The following is an 18,409-nucleotide window of genomic DNA, read 5'->3' on the forward strand; positions in this document are numbered from 1 at the left end:
GTAATTTCTTACAGCAGCAACAGAAAAATAATACATATTTCCTGAAGTCACATACTGTAATGTTATTGCATAATTCTGTCCTATTCTACTGTAGCAGGGGCTGTCAAACAGATTGTGGGAGTGGTACTGTGGTTTGAGTGAAAAGAAAGGAAACAAAATACTCAGGTAGCCCAGTAAGGCTTCATGTCATCAAAGAACTGTCTCATTGAAACGTTTTTCCTTTTCTGCCTCTTTTGCAATGTTAACTATGGCAACAGATTGGTATCACATGAAATGTGATCTAACTTTAGTGTACTCTAAAAAAAATTAGAGTCTCGTTCCAAAGGTCTTATTTTAATAAGCTTTTCTTTTTGTAAAGTAGAAGCATGTACTTCAGTATCGCATTTAACTAAAATAAGATTAAATGTCACCCCAAACTCTTTCTTTGTTACAAATCCATCTACTGAACACGTGTGTGTCTCATACGAATCTGCATTTATATGCCATAAGTCATTTTCCTGGTAACTGTTTCTTACATAAATTCTTTTTGTTTTAACCGATTTCTGAAAGAGTAGAGATCACTCTGTTTTTCTTTCTGGTTAGATGACTTTGTATAACATTCTGCATATGATTTGTTTTGTTTTTAGTTTAAATATGTGAAGTCTTAAGAGAAATGTGGTTAGCTGGAGATTTTGCATTTTTAGTCATTGATAATCTGAATCGTAGGATTGGAGGGGAATTCAGAATTCACTAACTTCTCTTTATGTAGACATCTATATTAATGTTCTAGACAGATATTGCCTTTTTTTTTTTTCCTTTTGGCTTTTCCAGTTCTCCTGGGGAGACACTTTTGTAGCACATTAAAATAATGGGAAGTTGAAGTATTTCAAATCCATGATGCTGAGTTTGGTTGTATCTAACTTAAGTCCCTCTTGATCCATTTCAAATCCACTTCCTGTTCTGGTCTTAATAGTAATATATCAACTTGGTCTTACATCTTCTGAATCATCTTCTTTTGTATACTTGAAATTTTTTAAAGTAATAACCATCCTCCAACAATTGTTTTCCTTATACTGGCTTAACAGAAGTGAAAGTGCTTTTCTGAAAGATGTGAAGAATTCAGCAATTAATCATAGCCTCTCTTTTCCCTTGAATGCACTCCATCCATCTGCTGTGGAAACCACACAAGGGGCTGTATCCTAATTCAATTGTAATTAATGAATTCAATGAAAATATAAATAATTTCAGTTAATGTTATCTGCATTATTGTCAAATTTCTTATAATATTATGACACTAAGGACTAATTTTTAATCCATGGCCTCCATAGCCTGTTTTGTGTGTGTGTTTCTTTAAATCACAATTAAAATCAAAATTTATTCCTACCCAGAAATTCCGCAGTATATTTGCCTTCTATTAAAAGAGAAATATGGTTATAGTCCAAAGACCACTGGACTAGGAGTAAGGAAACAAGACCTTTTTTTCAGCTGGGCCTCTGTAATTTTATTCTGTTAAGTTAGACATTTTTGAATTACATAGATTTATTGTCCTATATTTCTCTAGCTTCTACCCTTTAGATATTTTTAGATTAATTGATGTGCATTTATGGAACTATGGAACTCAATAACAAAAATATACTACTGCCTGCTGTGAAATGCTGCTTAATTTTCCTCACACAGGAAATTTCTCTAGTCCATTAAAACTAATGAAGCTGGTGGGAAAAAAATTCAAAAAGCAATTTTTTTCCAAACTATCATCTTTTAATAATTTAAAAAAAAAATTCCCAATATTTTCTTAGGGGTAGTAATTGAGGTAGCAAGCTTCTAATTTTCAAGGCTATTGCTCCTATAACTGAGAGAGAGATTTTAAATGTGTTAATTCTTATATGAGAATATTTACTTGAACTTTCATAAATTGCTCAAGAAGATATGTAATGCATATGCACAAATATTCCAACTGCAAAATTATAGACACATAAAAATGCAAATTAACTTAATGTCCAACAAGGTAAAATGCTAGCTAGGCTAGGTACTCTTTAAAATAATGGTGAAGGACCATTAGGAATAAGAAGAAAATCTAATCTTAAAATGAACCAGAGTAAGATAAAAGTGTCTAAATATTTTAACTGCACATTTATATGCTAAATTTAAAGCATATTTGCTGAACATATAAAAGGAAAAAATAGCTAATAAGTTGAAGTGGAAAATTGCAGATTTTCTTTCCTCATGCTACCTGGTTTAAATTATTGTAGCTTGTACCCCAAAGAATCCTCAACCAACTTCTGAGACACTACAATGGGAAAGTGTTACAGGATATGAAACGAAAAAATCTTAGTGTAGTTAGCTAAGCATCGACAGTTTCTTCCCCTTCAGAATGCTCTATCTTAGCTGCATTCTAGTTATTGGAATACTGCTAAGTTTGGGGATAATGATTATGTCTTGAAATAATTTAAGGTCTATCCCTTTAATGTTTTTATTACAATTTTTTCTTCCTTTGATATTCTTTGTATACATATTTTGCAGTCTTTAGAGATGGGGATAGAGTGGTCGTTTCCAAACAGTAGTCAGTTAATATTGGCTCCAATTATAACCCAGACATAATTTCCTTCAAGGAAAGTTGTCATTCTCAGCAGCAACACTTTCTTTCAAAGAGAAGACCCTGAAGGCAAATAGGGGGTAATTGAAGATGATACAGTGTTTTTAACAATTAACGTTTACCTCTGGCTTATAAGATTTAATTAAACACTTTCGCTCTGATTATTTGTATCTAACATTCAGATTGTCAGCATTTATTCTATTATTGGCAGCCCAATTTTCTTAAGACGGACAAACAGAAAACCTTATCTTTTCTTCTCCATATCAGAAAATCAAAATATGAAGAGTATCCTGTACACAAATACGTAGCGTAGTTTGCTGCCCTTGACCAATGATGCTCTAGACCCTTTATTTTCTTCTAACGTGTGATGCAGCAAGGCCTTCTACTGCTTTCTCCTCTTCTGTGTTTTTTCTTCTCAAAGTGCATTTGTCACAGAAAATTAGCCCACACCATATATTAACATGCCAGTGATGAAGCAGCTCCCGGCAAACCGAGAAGGCTTTCTTTCGGGAAATGGAGCTGAGTGACTGAAGGATGTGATCATCTCTTCTCACTCCCAGTTTGCCTGAAAATTGTCTCAGGAAAAATGGGTCCAGCTGTAACAGCACCTGTCAGGGCCTTCCCATGGGAAGTGCGGATTCTCTGTGACACTTTGATAAGTAGGGAGTCGTAGAGATGGATCGCAGTCAGACCTTGAACTTCAAATTAGTGGACAATGGCTCTGTGGAGATATCAACTGATTTTCTCCCTACAGGAATGTCGTGCAGCCTGACAGGCCAAGAGCATCCATTATTTTTAATTGGGGAGAAAACTGACACAGTTAGAGTGACACGCCACATAGCCACGGCCTGACTTGGTGATGGGTAAGGAGTTTGCTAGCAAAGTGGACTTTCGTTTTGTATTCAGTTTCTTTTCACAGCAATGGGAGGAGGGGAGGGGAGAAGTATTTAAATGCCAGCCGGCCATGAGAAGGAGACCACTGCCTCTCAGCAGAGGTGAGCGGGTGGGCCTTTCTCAACCCGGGACTGGGAGGGAGGTGAAGGCGCCTTCCAGGCAACGGTGCCCCGCGTTCTGTTTTCAAGAGTCGAGGGCCGATGGATGTTCTGAAAAAAGAGCCTTTGCCTCTGTGATTAAATATTTATCGCAGCAAGAAGTTAGCAGTGGGATTAAGTGCCGTCAATTAGCCACAACAGAGGGTTGTATGTGACTACAGAAGTATCAATAGTTTAAAAGGGAAGCACAGGCCAGAGCAGTGAGGCTGCCAAGCTTTCTCTCTCTCCATTAGCCTATTACAAAGAATATTGTTTCTGGTAAACTTCAGGCCTCACTAGCCTCCTACTCCAGCAGCAAGCTCCTGGGGGTAAGTGTCAATTAGAATGTAACTTATGGAAGCTCGCTTGGTTCCCAGGTGGCCTTATGAACACAGAGCAAAAGAGCCCTTCCACGACGAGGCTGTCGGCTTCAGTGCTACGCTGTTCAGAGCCCTTGCACATCAAGAAGGTCGGCTTAATTTCTAGGCAAAGGTAACCTCTTTGAAGGCAGGTGTTATACTTTCTATGGGTTCCATCATGTGCTTGGTGCCTAGGTGGACAAGGGTTTTAGATTTAGGCGACATTACATGCCGCCATCCTGAGTCAAAGTAAAGGCAAGACAGTGGTGCCTCGGTTTTCGAATGTAACCCGCTCCGGAAGACCTTTCGCGTTCTGAAATGTTGGAGAACCGAGGGATCCACAGCCGACAGCCGGGCCTCAGGATCCTGCCCTCAGCGGAAGCCCTGTGGCGGGTTCGACTTCCGAGGCGGGTTCAAAACCCGAAGCATTTCCTTCCCGGTTTACGGGGTTGGTAAACCAAAGTGTTCGTCAACGGAGATATTCGAAAACCGAGGTGCCCCTGTACTCATTTTCACAAAAATACCATCTTTACGTTCTTCAAGGATACAAAAATAATATAAAAATAAAATGATCAGATAGTATACAGGAAAGAAAAAAAAGTACATGACCTTCTAAAAAGGAAGCAATGATATGGTAAGCTTACATTTCAGAGTTAGGGTACAACTGAATTTATATGATATAAAATCAATAAAAGCTTGTATTTTCAGGGATAATTCCAGATGTTTCACGCTCTAATGTGGAAAGATTTTGAATTTAATTTTACAGTAGAATTGTTTGATATTTGTAAGTAGTTGTATCTAGTGAGAGTCAGTGTGCCATCATCCATAAACATGAGAATGATACCCCCCTAGCTCACCAAGATAGTCCAATAATAAAGGAGCCAGTGTGTGTGATCCCAACTAGTACTGTGCCTGAAACATAAGCATTTAATGAATGTTTTCTCCTGATTCTCCTTCCCTTAGCTTGCATTGTTAGTTTATCACAGCTACTTTTCTATAAAAATAGCTAACATAAAAGATCTATTAGCCTGCCCTCTAACTGCCCCAAATCTGGCATATCAGCTTATAGCAATGGGATAACTCAAGAAATATTTTCTCAATTTTTTATACGTTCATGTTATAATATTGGGCGTAGTCATGACCAATTCAGATATAAACATTCACATAATAATAATATAATTCATCTAATTTCAGGCCCCAGTTGCAAATAATGGCTGACTCTAGAGTTCTGTTCTATATTCCATTTCTCCATGCTGTAATTCAAGGTAAATTTTCTTAAGTCTTGAAAAACAGAATGGTAAGGTGTCATACAAGAGAAAATGTGAAGACTTTCATAGAGTCTTGAGAAGGTTCATTTCTATTTACTTTCTTTTTAGTATATTTCTCACAAGATAGATGGTAACTCCTGCCTGTGTTGTTAAACTGTGTCCCCAAATGAAAAAAAATTCAATTTAAAACTATTATGTGTATTTGGTAATTTACATTAAAATAATTATTAAATATGTTACCATCAAAATATATTTAATATATGTGTTAACACTAATCTTGAAGTCAGTTGTTAGTTACTCTTAGTTGTTGGCGTTGGGTCTGGCGAATGACCATTCATTTCAGGTGCAGTTCCATGTGCCCAGGGCAAGGCTTCCCCAAAGTCAGACCAGGTTGTATGTCTATCCTGTACCTGTTTACTAATAAATGTTACTGTATTTGGTAAAATTTGAAATAAGGGTTCCCATTTTTATAAAGCACTGCCTTCTTTCTTTAACCCTGGCGTTTACCAATATTTACCAAAAAATTAAATAAGTTAAAATAAAAAAGTAATATTGGCTGAATAGTCAAATTGACTTGGTTAACGTGTAACACAGACAAACATCTATTTCCTACTTCTGCTATGTTTATTGGTCAACATTTTTTCTTTGCTTATTCTGTTTAGAGAACACCACAAATATTAGGGTGACAAGGACAAGCTAAAATTTTCACGTTTAATCGGCATCACAATGGTTAACACAGTTCCAACAAGCCTCCTTGCAAATGTACATTTGGCAGCTTTGCTCATCAGCTAGTCGTCAGTGAGGAAAGGAGGTGGCAGTTTAGCTTAACTGCATTCAGTAAACACTCCAGAGAAACAGTAAATGCATTGTCGAATCTGAAATGGCTCTTGTTACCAGTCCTGACTTCATGTGATTCTTGGAACAGTAGATGAGGCTGCAGTTGCGATGCCTTTCAAGAAAGAATGTACAATTTAAATAAATTTAAATAAAAATAGTCTGCTAGAAGTCACAATGCATTCCACTTAACTAACAAGTCACTCTTGATAAAAAAAAAATTATACATGTAGTATTTCATAGAGTATATAAATTGAAGCTGAACTGGAAATATTTATCATCCCGAAATGCTGCATGTTGGGATAAACCTATAATATTTCACATGTTCCCTGGTTATTTGAAAATGTGAAAGATTTGTATGAGTTACAAGATGGGCTTTCAGGCGCTTCACTTAGGAACAAACTACAGTGACTGTCAGATCATTTATATGGCTGCTCTCTCATTCTGTTACTGCACTTGTCTGCCCAGAAGTTCTTTACAGTCATCCTATCTGAACACATTTCTAAGGTAAGTAACAACGCTTGAATTTAGGGACATCGTCAAAGTTATATGAACAAAAGAACAGCTGAAAGACCCTGATAGAATGTAAAACGTGACATGTGTTGTGTATGTTATGCATTCTCTGAGTGGGTGGCCCCATAATAAGCCATGCAAGACCAGTGTAAGCCTGTTCCAAAGATCAATGCCATGACTGCAGTCATCCATCATCTCTAACACAGGCAGGATGCAATCAATGGTAATCCATCTCTTTCCCATTGGATAATTGATTTTTTTAAAAATTTGTGGGATTGATCTTTTTTCATTTTAAGAAACTGTCATTGCATAATACAGTAATTTTAAGGATTGAGGAAAAAAGGGTTTGGTTATTTCAATAAAATTCTAATGGCACTAGATTGAATCATACTCTCATTCATGATTAGACCTGGGGAAAATCATGAAGCTATTGTCTTGGATATTTTTCCTGTGTTCCCATTTTGGCTATTTTCCCCTCCTTTGAAACCATGTATAACCTCTGGTATGTGATTACCAAGTTTTCCTTTTGTGTCAATTAACTTGCATTAAATTGTTTGCTGTTAAAGATGTTTTCAATCCTGGGGCCTTTCACCTTTACAGATTTCTTTTAAAAAATAAAAGCTTTGGTTACTTTTCAATAACTGTGCCTTGGGGACAATGCTAACTAATAATTTTTTTTTTTGAATGAAGGCTTTTACAAATATTACACCACCTAGCCAGACTTCTAATTATCTTTTTTTCAGCTTCATATTTTAGCACTTAATATCATACCTCACATTTATTTTTTACTCATTCGAGAGATATTCATTTTGTATTTTCTATGTGCTAGACACTGTTCAGTGCACTGTGTGTACATTATTTAAAAGAATAAATAAACCGAGTTTCTCCTTCAAGGAACTTACATTGCAATAGACAGAAAAAAATAAGAAATTCATAAATATCTTCTAGCATTGATAGGTTTTGTAGACTATAAAATAGTCTGATCTCAGTGAGACTGGAGATCGCCTCATGGTAACATTTTATAAAGGAAATAGAATATTCCGAAGTTCTATAAAGTTCTCTAGGGATTACATATCACCTCCTTTACTTACTATAGTCTCCTCAAAGTACAAATTGCACCACTTTAAAAAATGTGGAAGAGTTAACCAACAGTATATTTCCATTTATAACATTCCTTTTTTTTTTATTATGAATGTGTTTCATTTTACATCTGTAGGTATTATTAATTCTATAGTTTGTTATTATTTTCATTTAAACTATTAATCATAATTTTGAAGAATTAAGAAGAGAAACAAGATATACTTTTATACTTCCTATCATGTTTGCCATTTTTCAATACTCTTTTATTCTTAAATATTCAAGCTTCCATGTACTATCACTTTATGTCAGCCTGACACACTTCTTTTGGTATTTTTACTGCAGCCTTATAGATGACAAATTCTTTCAGCTTTTGGGTATTAGGAAATATCAAATACAGAATTCTGTGTTAACAACGTTCATTTTTCTCCCCCATTTAAGCACTTTTAAGGTGCCTTTCCACCCTCCTCTGGACTTCATCATTTCTCCTCCCCCTCCCCTCCCCTCCCCTCCCCTCCCCTCCCCTCCCCTCCCCTCCCCTCCCCTCCCCTCCCCTCCCCTCTCCTCCCCTCCCCTCCCCTCCCCTCTTTTTCCATGACTATTCCCTCTCTGTCCCCTACCACCCCTCACCACCACCCCCAATCACCACACTGTTTGGACCTCGTAGTTTTTAATAAGGGATTAAACATTATTTGTTTGTCACTCCCATATATGCTATCATGTCTTTTATTTTGGGTTGCTTTTAATATTTTCTCTTTATCTTTTATTTTCTGCCATTTGACTATGATTTTTTTGGTGTTTTTCTACTTGCATTTGCTGAGATTTTGGGGCATGTAGGTTGATGTTTATTAACAAGTTGTAAACATTTTTGGACATTTATTAACTTCCTCCTTTCTTTCAGGCTTCAAATGCATGTTATAGTCTGAAACTGTTCTCTGTTTAACTGAGGCTCTGTTAATGTTTTATAATTTTTTTTTTTTCCTACAGGATGAATAATTTCTATTTTTAAAACTAATACCCATTCCTTTTGCCATTTCTAATTTTATATTAAACTTACTCAGTCAGTTTTTTATTTCTGACATGTATTTTTCTGCTCTGGAATTTCCATTTGGTTCTTTTTTCATTGTTTCTTTTTCTCTACTGAAAATCATCATTTGTTCACTTCTGTTCACCTTTTTCTTTAAAGTCTTAAATATATGTATAACAGCTGTTTTGTAGCATTCATTAATTCCAAAGTCTAGGTCATTTTGGGGTCTGCTTCTATTAAATGCCCTTTGTCTTGATTAGTGGTCATACTCTCCTGCTTCTTTACATTTCCTTTCTTCTTCTTTCATGCTAGATGCTGTAGACATTAAATTATAGGGAGTCTGTATCATGCTGTCTTCCTTTCTAAGAGCTGAATTTTGTTCTGATAAACAGTTATTACTAGTGGTTTTTCTTGTTCAAGTCAGGCTGGGTTTTAATTCCTTTTTCAACTATATCTCTCTTTATTCTCTTTAGTCTAGGGTATAGATCTTACTCTAGACAGTAATCCTTATAAAATTTGCCCTTTTGGGATCTCAACTCAATGCTTGATGTAGCATTTTCACTCTGACTGGGCTGAACACTTCAACATATCCTAACACTGTGTGCCTTCAGGCATTTCATTTCAATTTTCTATCATGCAACACCTGATTTCAGTTGGACTTTGCAAACGAATCTAGGCCTCAGTCAAAGATACAAGCGTACTTCCACATAGACCTCACCCTGCCTCCAACAACTTCATTTTCTGGTACCATGCCCTACATATTTCATGGACCTCCACAGTACTGAGCTCTGATTTCTGCCTGCTTAGCTCAGGTACACAAAGTTTTGTTATCTTAGTTAGAATTTTGATTTCTGCTTAGACTCCATCTTACTGTACTATGGGCTAGAAAGCTCCCCAAGGTAAAGTCTTATTCAGTTTTTCAAGAGAACGCTTGAACAGCTATAGTAGCTTCCGTAAGATTTATAACTCTGTAAAAGTACTTTGGGCTTCGCTTCCATTAGCAGTAGGTTTTAAGAATAAATCTTGTTAACACTTGGGGATATCTATATATGTATATCTCTATATATCTGTGTGTGCATATATATATATATATATATATAGATAGATTATATAGACTATATGTGTGGATATATATATGTATATATAATGTATATCAGATATGTATGTGTATATCAGATACCTAAATTGCAATATTTTATTTGTAAGTAGTTATTAAATAAGGACAATAAATGTGTATTAGTTAGGATACCTTGAATTATCTCAAAGGTGTCTCCTATCTCAGCATAAAACAAAACTCAGTTGATGTCATGAAGCTGTACCTACTGTATTGGCCAAGGATGTTAGATTACCCACGTTTGCTTGGACCATCGGGACACACACCTGGGGCTAAGAGTGGTTGCTGCTCATTTACACTAAAGTATATGTATTCCATGAATGAAAAATGATATTTGAAAGAGAGTTGAGTTACTGTCAGAAGTGAGGGTATAAATGTTGGTTTGTCAGTTTTGTCTGATACAAACTATATTTTGTGTGTATCTTCCTATTGAAGAGTAGTAGGAAGCATGCTCCCAATTCTAGAGGTGAGGGAGCAAACACATATTGTTAATTTATGTATTAAAAAATAAATACAATGGTACTTAATAAAGTATCAAGTGTTTTAAATAGAATGCTTTAGTAGATATATATGTATATGTGTGTTTGTATATATATACACACACATATATATATACACACACACATATGTAAATGCCCATTTATAACCATTATGAATCACAGAGGAAAAAGTATTTGTTAATTAAGACAACATGGTTATAGGTGTTCCTGAATTCTGGCAAACAAGTTTAATGTTTTTACTATTAAATAGAAAATACAATGGCTTTTATGTTTTCCCCATTAAGGAAATCCATTTTCAGTTATCATCCTCTTCAGGAAATTACTCTAACTGCCAAAAATTTTGGCATCTACTTCCATTTCAGGCCCAGAAGAAGAGCACAGGTTTATAACATCAGACAACAAAAGATTGACATAGAATATTGAGGTAAGACAGGTGATTTGTGGTATTAAGCAAAGACACATGAAAACCATTCCTAAGGCTCTAAGCAAAGCAGGCAGCCAACAAATTATAGACTTTCTGAGAAATGCAATGATGATGCATAAAGTAAACTTTGAACATGCTCATTAGAAAAGATTAAGAATTTTATGTAAATTGAGTAAGGACTGTAACCTGGAAAATTACAGACCCCAAGAACAAGAACAACTTGGTTAGAATAGTCATGGTTTTGGGACCCCAAAAGATAGATCAAATAGAGTGCTGTTTTGACAAATATAATCTATGGTCAATGTGCTACTCATTCAAATTGAACTGGATTTTTATAACTTTCTAAGGTGCATTTAATATGACTAGATTATTCATGGATATGAGCGTACGCAAATTTACTCACTTGTAAAAAATCATTCATAAAGCATTAATTGAGCCCTATGAGCACAGAACCCATGAGTAGGTTGAGTAGGGACAATTCCTGTTATTTTAGAGGAACATCTCCACTGCTAATATCTTACAAATATTTACTTGATTGATTTAGATTAACAGCCATCCAGTATGATAAAGATATTAACATTTCTCTTAATAAGACAAATTACTCCAATAGCAATTCAATTTTTGACCTTCCAGCTCTACCTTCTTCTGAACACTTCCATGAATCCATGTACCTCTAGGATACTAAAGATCTGTAAGACACTCTCTAATGTGCTAAAGAGCAGTGCAGTTTATGTTGATGGGCTGGAGACACCATCTTATTAGTAGTATCTGAATCGACTCCTGCTCCAGCTTCCAACTCCAACACTGCACATCCCCACCACTGTTGTTTCTTGGTTCCAAACCTATAGTTTTCTTAATATGGCACTGATATTAGCTCTATACCCAGGTCTTTAGCAGTGCCTTTCATTTATACATTTTGAGCCGTTTAGCCTTTCAGCCCTTTCATCTCCCATTATCTAAACTGAGAATGCTTTACCCTTCTTCCCAGCCCTAATGCAACTCAATCCTGTTCCTATGGGAGGAGACTTTAGGCAGGAGATCACCGAGGTTTGAAACAGCAGTGGAAGAGACTGGACATAGTCTGGGCTTTCAAAGTGGGGCAGAATTTGAACATGTTCCGGTAAAAGAGAGGGCATTTCTAGGGAAACACTGTCTAGTGGTACTGATGGCAGCACACACTATTTAAAGCAGAGACTAGATTGATAGGAGTAAGTTCTCTACTAGTGAGCAGGAGGCTATATGCTCATCCAGGTAGAGTGAACTTGGACATAAAGGGACTTCATGAGACAAAAGGGTTGGGATTTGTTGCCACAAGAAACATGTAGTTGAAAGTTGCAGCACTCTGACTTAAACAAAAAATCTTTTATTAAAAAGGCAATTTGTTATCTCAGATCTTAAATCAAGGGCATTGGTTCTTCTGTGCATGTTCTCACAATCTGCTTTCTGTTTGGTCTCAGCCAGTTATTTTTAAGTTATCCCTAATACTTATTTTTGTTCTTTCTGTAACTTACATAACACATGCTTTGTCTTTAGTATTCTTAGGAGTAAGCATTCATGGCCGGGAAAAGTGCTAGAAAACAAACTCGCTAATTTTATAAAAGTTTAAGGCAGCTATTTCTTCAATATTCAATTCAGAGAGGGAATTTTCACAAAAGTACTGATTGAATATCCATCTGGTAAGTCTTTAGCATTATCTAATTTCTTTCCACTGTGTATGAAGCTGCTGAGACACCTCAGGGACTGTTTGTATGACATCGTTGCTGCAGGCCATGGAAAATTCTGTGCACTGCTTTCCATACATGCTTGGTTACAGCTGGTTCTGGTTTGTGTGTTTTGGGGTTTTCCAATGCAATTACTGCCTACTTCATATACACTAAGTGAATTTGCCTTTTTCTGTTTCAACTGCAGGTTTTTAAACCAGAGTTTGAAAAATGTGAATACAGTGCTTAAAAAATAAAAATGCCCAGATAGACCGAAGGGAACTCAGAAAGACATAGAGAACCTCAGTGGAATGTTTTCCCAAGCAGGAGCTACCAAAAAAAAAAAAAGAAAAAGAAAAAAAGAAAGAAAGAAAGTAAAAGAGAAAAGAAAATGAAAGAAAGAGAAAAAAACCAATTTCTTCTTTTTTTGTGGTCAAGGTTCTATGAGAGTTCTTTGTGACTGTGTGCACTTTTGTCTCAAGTGTTTCATTGGAGATAATAATTATTTCCATTTTCTGTAGAAAGAACTCTCCCACCAAGAGCATGATGCATTCTGCCTGACCTGATAGATCCATCCTATTCCTAGATCAATATGGGCCTCAGTTTTGTAGTCACTGTGGCTTTCATTCAATCTCAGTAATTCTCAGACTAACTACCCATAAATGCAGTGAGGAGGAGCCAATCATCCTATACAGCCCCTGGCTTCTTATTGCCATATACAGTTATTGAAGGAGAGGTGTGCCGCATAACCCCAGGGAGGGCACCAAAAGTAATGGCTTTTTCCATCATTATAGTCTCAATAAAATCAGAAGGTACTCCATCAACCAGCTTTTTAAATGAAGGTTCATATCACTGTACTGAAAATATGTGCAAAATGCATGGCCACTGACAGAGAAAGCCTGTGCCTTCTGTGTATGCAAGAGAGAAGTTCTATATATTAACTGTATCTTCCCCTCCGCTGAAGATATTGCTAATAGCAAGTGAAATATACTCAACTGTATTGACCTTTTCTATGCTATTGCAGGAACACCTGCAAACATAATGCTGGATTTGTGCTTGGGAGACATTCTGTACTGTTTCCTAACATGCATGCATTTAGCACAACCAAATGCAAAACTGTCATGCATTAATAGTATGGTTCTCATGTTAGTGATATGCTGTCTTTCAGTCAATATTCTAACTATGTAACAGGCATTTAACTTGTTCACCTCCAGATTTCCAAATGAATATACCCATTGAATATAAAAATAAGACAAAAAATACTTGAAAGAAGAAACACCCAAATGTCAGGGACTTTAAAGCATTTCTGCTGGATCCACTTCATTCAAGACAGAGGAATGAGCTGTGACTCCTCTTGGGAAGGACCTGAGTGCCAGGGAAGCTAAGGGAGAAAAACCTGGCAGAATGCTCCTGATGTTCCTGAACAATGATATTTGAAGGCTTGAGGGGTGTGTGTGTGTGTGTGTGTGTGTGTGTGTGTGAGTGTGTGTGTGTGTGAGCTGTTTGGGAAGCATCTGTGTTGGGGACATGAGGAAGTAAGGGTTCTGAGGGAGAGCAGCTGGATCCCATCAGGACTCTGGAAAAGGAGCCTAGTTCTAGATCCATCAAGCCCTCCAGCCTTGAGGCGATGGAGGTATTTTCACCTCTTCACACCTGTTCACAGCCACTGTGTTTGCCCTTCATTCCAGGCAAACACAGTGGCCCTGCCAGGGCTGACTGTGGATGAAGGAAACCACACCAGGGTGAGAAAAACAAATAAGATAGATACTGCACCAGCACAGGGAAGAAACCTTTCAGCACGAGCCAAAAAAGCCATGGCCATTGCAGCATTTGCCTTTCCTTGCGCTCCCTCCCTTCTCCCAGTGCTTCTCCACTTACCGGATCGCTGACCAGGTGCGGGAAAGGCTGTGTAAACCCTGCACGGCACACTTCTCACATCGTTTGGGACTGATTTAGGAAAAGACACCACTTCTATGCAAAACCTAGCTCATAACTTTATAAGAAAAGAAAATAATTGTTCTTAAGTTAATGGAATCTCTAATTCTATGCTCTAAAAGCTTAAGGTACGTGGTATAGTCAGCTATCAATTAAAAATATTCAGGTTACATTTCATTTATATACTTTCACACAAAAATAAATACCATATGGGTTGAGACATTAAATATAGAAAAAAACACACAATAAAATAGAGTGGATAAATAGATTAATGTTTAATTTTGGGAAGAAAATTCCTTTGAAAATATAAAAGTGATGAGATAGACCCATTGGGAAATATTAGTAGAGATAGCTACATAATTGTAAATACCCTAAATCATCTTAATATCTTTTTTCAAAGAGGGAAATATTTGCAACATAACTGATGAAAAGTAATTGATTTTCTCAATATGTAAACAATTTGTTCAAGGTCAGAAACAGAAAATGCATACGAGAGGAAATATAAATGGACTGTAAATACACATATAGACACAAGAGTGCACATAGACACACATACCCACACAGACTTTCCCTAACCTGTAACTAAAGAAACACAAATTAGAATTAAAAACCAATATGTCATCTCTTAAAGTGTCAATATTTTCTAAATTACAATAGGGCAGGGCAGAGTGGTAAAGGAACATTTCTGATGGGTACCATTTGTACCATCTTTTTGGAAAGCAATATGGTTATCATAGAAGGCGTTACAAATGTGTATGTCTAATCAGATACCGGCACAAAGATTTTTATAGTGGGGCTTAAAGGTATTGTTTATAATAGAAAAACAATTATATAAAATGCTAATGGTCAGAGATTTTTCTTTTAAAACATGGTAAAAAACCCATACAGAATATTATGCAATTATTGAGATAATTTCTTAAAACAATATTTGATGGAAAGAAATTATGCTCATAATAAACTGTAAAAAAAAATCAGAATAAAATATCATGCTTTTTTATCCCAGTTTTTAAAAGAAGAAAAATGTGAATGATAAATTATACTGACTTTGGAGGGAAATAGGGTTGTAGTGTATGTGAATGATGTCCTTATGAACTATGCTTTTGGTATTAAACATATTAATTGAGTTACAAACTTATTTACATACAAACTAGCTTTAATTTTTTTCAGGCACTCAGAGCCTTTAGAACTGGGCTGTCCAATGTGCCAGTATGGTAGCCACTCACCACAGGTGGCCACCGAGCACTGGAACTGTGGCTAGTCAGAATGAGATGTGCTATAGTTGTAAAACATACACCAATTTCAAAGACATAGTATAAAAATACTAGGAAAAATGCTAGGTATCTCTTTAATACATTTTAATATTGACTATATTAAAATGATAACATATTTTACATGGAAGGTTAAATCAAATAGCTGATTAAAATGAAGTTTACTTTATATTATTGTCTAACCACTGTGCTGTACAACTGAAACTAATGCAAAATAATATTGAATGTAAACTATGATTGAAAACAAATTTTAAAAAGAAAAAAAAGTAAGAAGATTGTTAGGCTTCTAAAACACTTCAAATCCAACAACCAGCGCATGTCTATTAAAAGTTTAATGTAGCAAATTTGCTAATATTTGCAAAACCAATTAGGATATGAATATAAAGCTAGATCATGACCTTAACATCCTATTACCAGCTTCTGTTGATTAAGTCTATTTTATTAATTTAATGAGATAATAGTGGAATATCACTTGGATAGAGGAATTTGCCTACATGAATGGAAAAGTCAGCATACTAGAAAACTTCCTTTTGAATATGCTATGAATAAAATGAACTCATGTAAATGTGTATTTTTTAAATAAAAAATAATAAACTTCACCTGTTTTCTTTCTTTTTTCAATCTGGACCCCAGAAACTTTACAATTATACGTGTGGATTGCATTGCATTTCTAGTGGACATCACTATTACAGAATATGATGGCTTCTGCTGACCTCCCACCTGTCTCCTGGACCATCTCCAGCACTTGGCATTCTTAGTTAGAGTAGCTTTCGCCTCAGGGTAGGTTCTGCAGCTAAGGAGATAGTCACAAGAGCTGGACAGGCAAGCATTTTTAAATTAAAATCACTTTTGAGAAGTTGTTACCTCTGTCCTCAGAATGAGAAAATCTTGTTTCATGGGATTGCTCAAGAGAATGCCAAGCAGAAAATCCTGGAACCAAAGCATTACGCTGAATTTAACTCTGCAGGGACCATAGGCTATTTTGTTAATTTTTACTCTTCATATCTATCTAGTCTGATTCTGAGCGAGTCATAGGTCTCTGGGCTTAGATTTTTTTCCATCTGTCAAAGGAATACAAAATTCTTCATCTGTAAAAAAAAACAACAGCCATTGAAATTCACATAGTTGTGAAAACTAAGTGAATGAATGAATGTAAATGCTTAAAAAGAGAGTTTAGCATATAGTTAAAAATGTAATATATTCTGCCTATTAAACGTTGTTAAATATATTGATATATGTAAGGGACAAGCTAAAAAATTAAATAATCTGATCAAAATTTAAGGATATATTTACCTTATTGGAGAGCTAACCTAGAAGAGTTTAAGCAGCACAGGCTGGGGGATCAGACTCCCTGGCTCCAAGACCTGCTCTGGATCCTAACAGCTTTCACCTTGGGCAAGTTACGCAGCCTCTGTGTTTCCTCTTCTGTACAATGGACTAATGCAATTTGCAGGGGAGTTGGACAAATGAGAAGCTTGGGACAGTGCCTTGGACAGTGACATGGTTTAACAATTGTTATCTATTATTATTACCATTATGGGGAAAATTGCCAAGAAATTCCTATACCTTCAGGTAAAACAAACAAAAAAATCAGAAAACATTTGCAAATATATTCTAGTCTTAAAATATAAAATTCTTCTGGGTGGTTAATGATCCTCAGAATTTCTGAAGGCAGGGAGATCAGTAGCCTGGAGCGGCATGGCTGAGGCTTTCCTTTGTGCAGAAAGATTCTCTGAGCCCTTGTTAGAATGCAGGCTCTGATTCAGTGGGTCTGGGTTGGGATCTGATTGAGATACTAAATATTTAATCAGCTCCCATGTGATGCCGCCGCTTCTGGTTCCGCCGCCACCTTCAGGGTACCAAGGGGTGAAAGCAATATCTCCTTCGACAGCAGGAGTAATTGAGGCGCAACATCACAGAGCGAGCGTCAGCCTAAGTGCATGAGACAGCGATCCTTTTTGTTTTTCACGTTGACAACTAGCACAGGATAGATTAGCTTCTTTCTCCTTTAATTGAATTCATCTCATTAAGTTAAGGGTCAGGCAACATCCCCTTTATAGAGATCATGATTCCTCAGTACAGACAATTTAGGACATTTGCTCTGGGTTTCATGACACATACATCACAAAAAATAAACAGGCCTTTCAAAATACAGTTTTCTAGAATAAACAATTGTCCTAACACTATAGTTGAATGGGTTTTTCTTTGATGAGCTTTTTATAGACAACAGTTATTCAGTTAAGAAAATTTCTTTTTAATGTCAGTGTAGAAAGAATTCAAATTACAAATGAATATTAAATAATATTAGATGCTTTTTATACATCTGTGTGTTTCCTCCTAAATATTTTATTGTGGAGCATCAGATTTATAGATTTTTCTAATGCTAAGCCCCTCTTGCATTCTTTTGAAAAACTCCACTTGATATGTGCGTGTGTGTAATCATCTTGCCAGTATTTTGTCTGGCCAGCGATGTACATTTTTGGGTTGGACAGTAAGGTGACAAAAGCCTTGTAGAATTATTTGGATGTGTTCCCCATTTCCCAGTCTCTGGATGCCCTTATGCAGGATGACTCTCCTGAATATCACCTTTTCTGTCCTTTTCCATAATATAAATCTCTCCAATGCTTTCGAATGCTCTGAACTTCACAGACTTTTTAGACTACATTCTCCACTTTTTAAACAAATTTGCCTTTTTAATAAACTTCAGCTGCTATCTGTCAGTTAAGGTATCAATATAACTTTATGCCAGAAGTTAGCATCATCTCGTGGATAATGAACACGTATGAA

The sequence above is a fragment of the Miniopterus schreibersii genome (assembly GCF_964146895.1).
Source record: "Miniopterus schreibersii genome assembly, chromosome: 8".
Taxonomy (NCBI): Eukaryota; Metazoa; Chordata; class Mammalia; order Chiroptera; family Miniopteridae; genus Miniopterus; species Miniopterus schreibersii.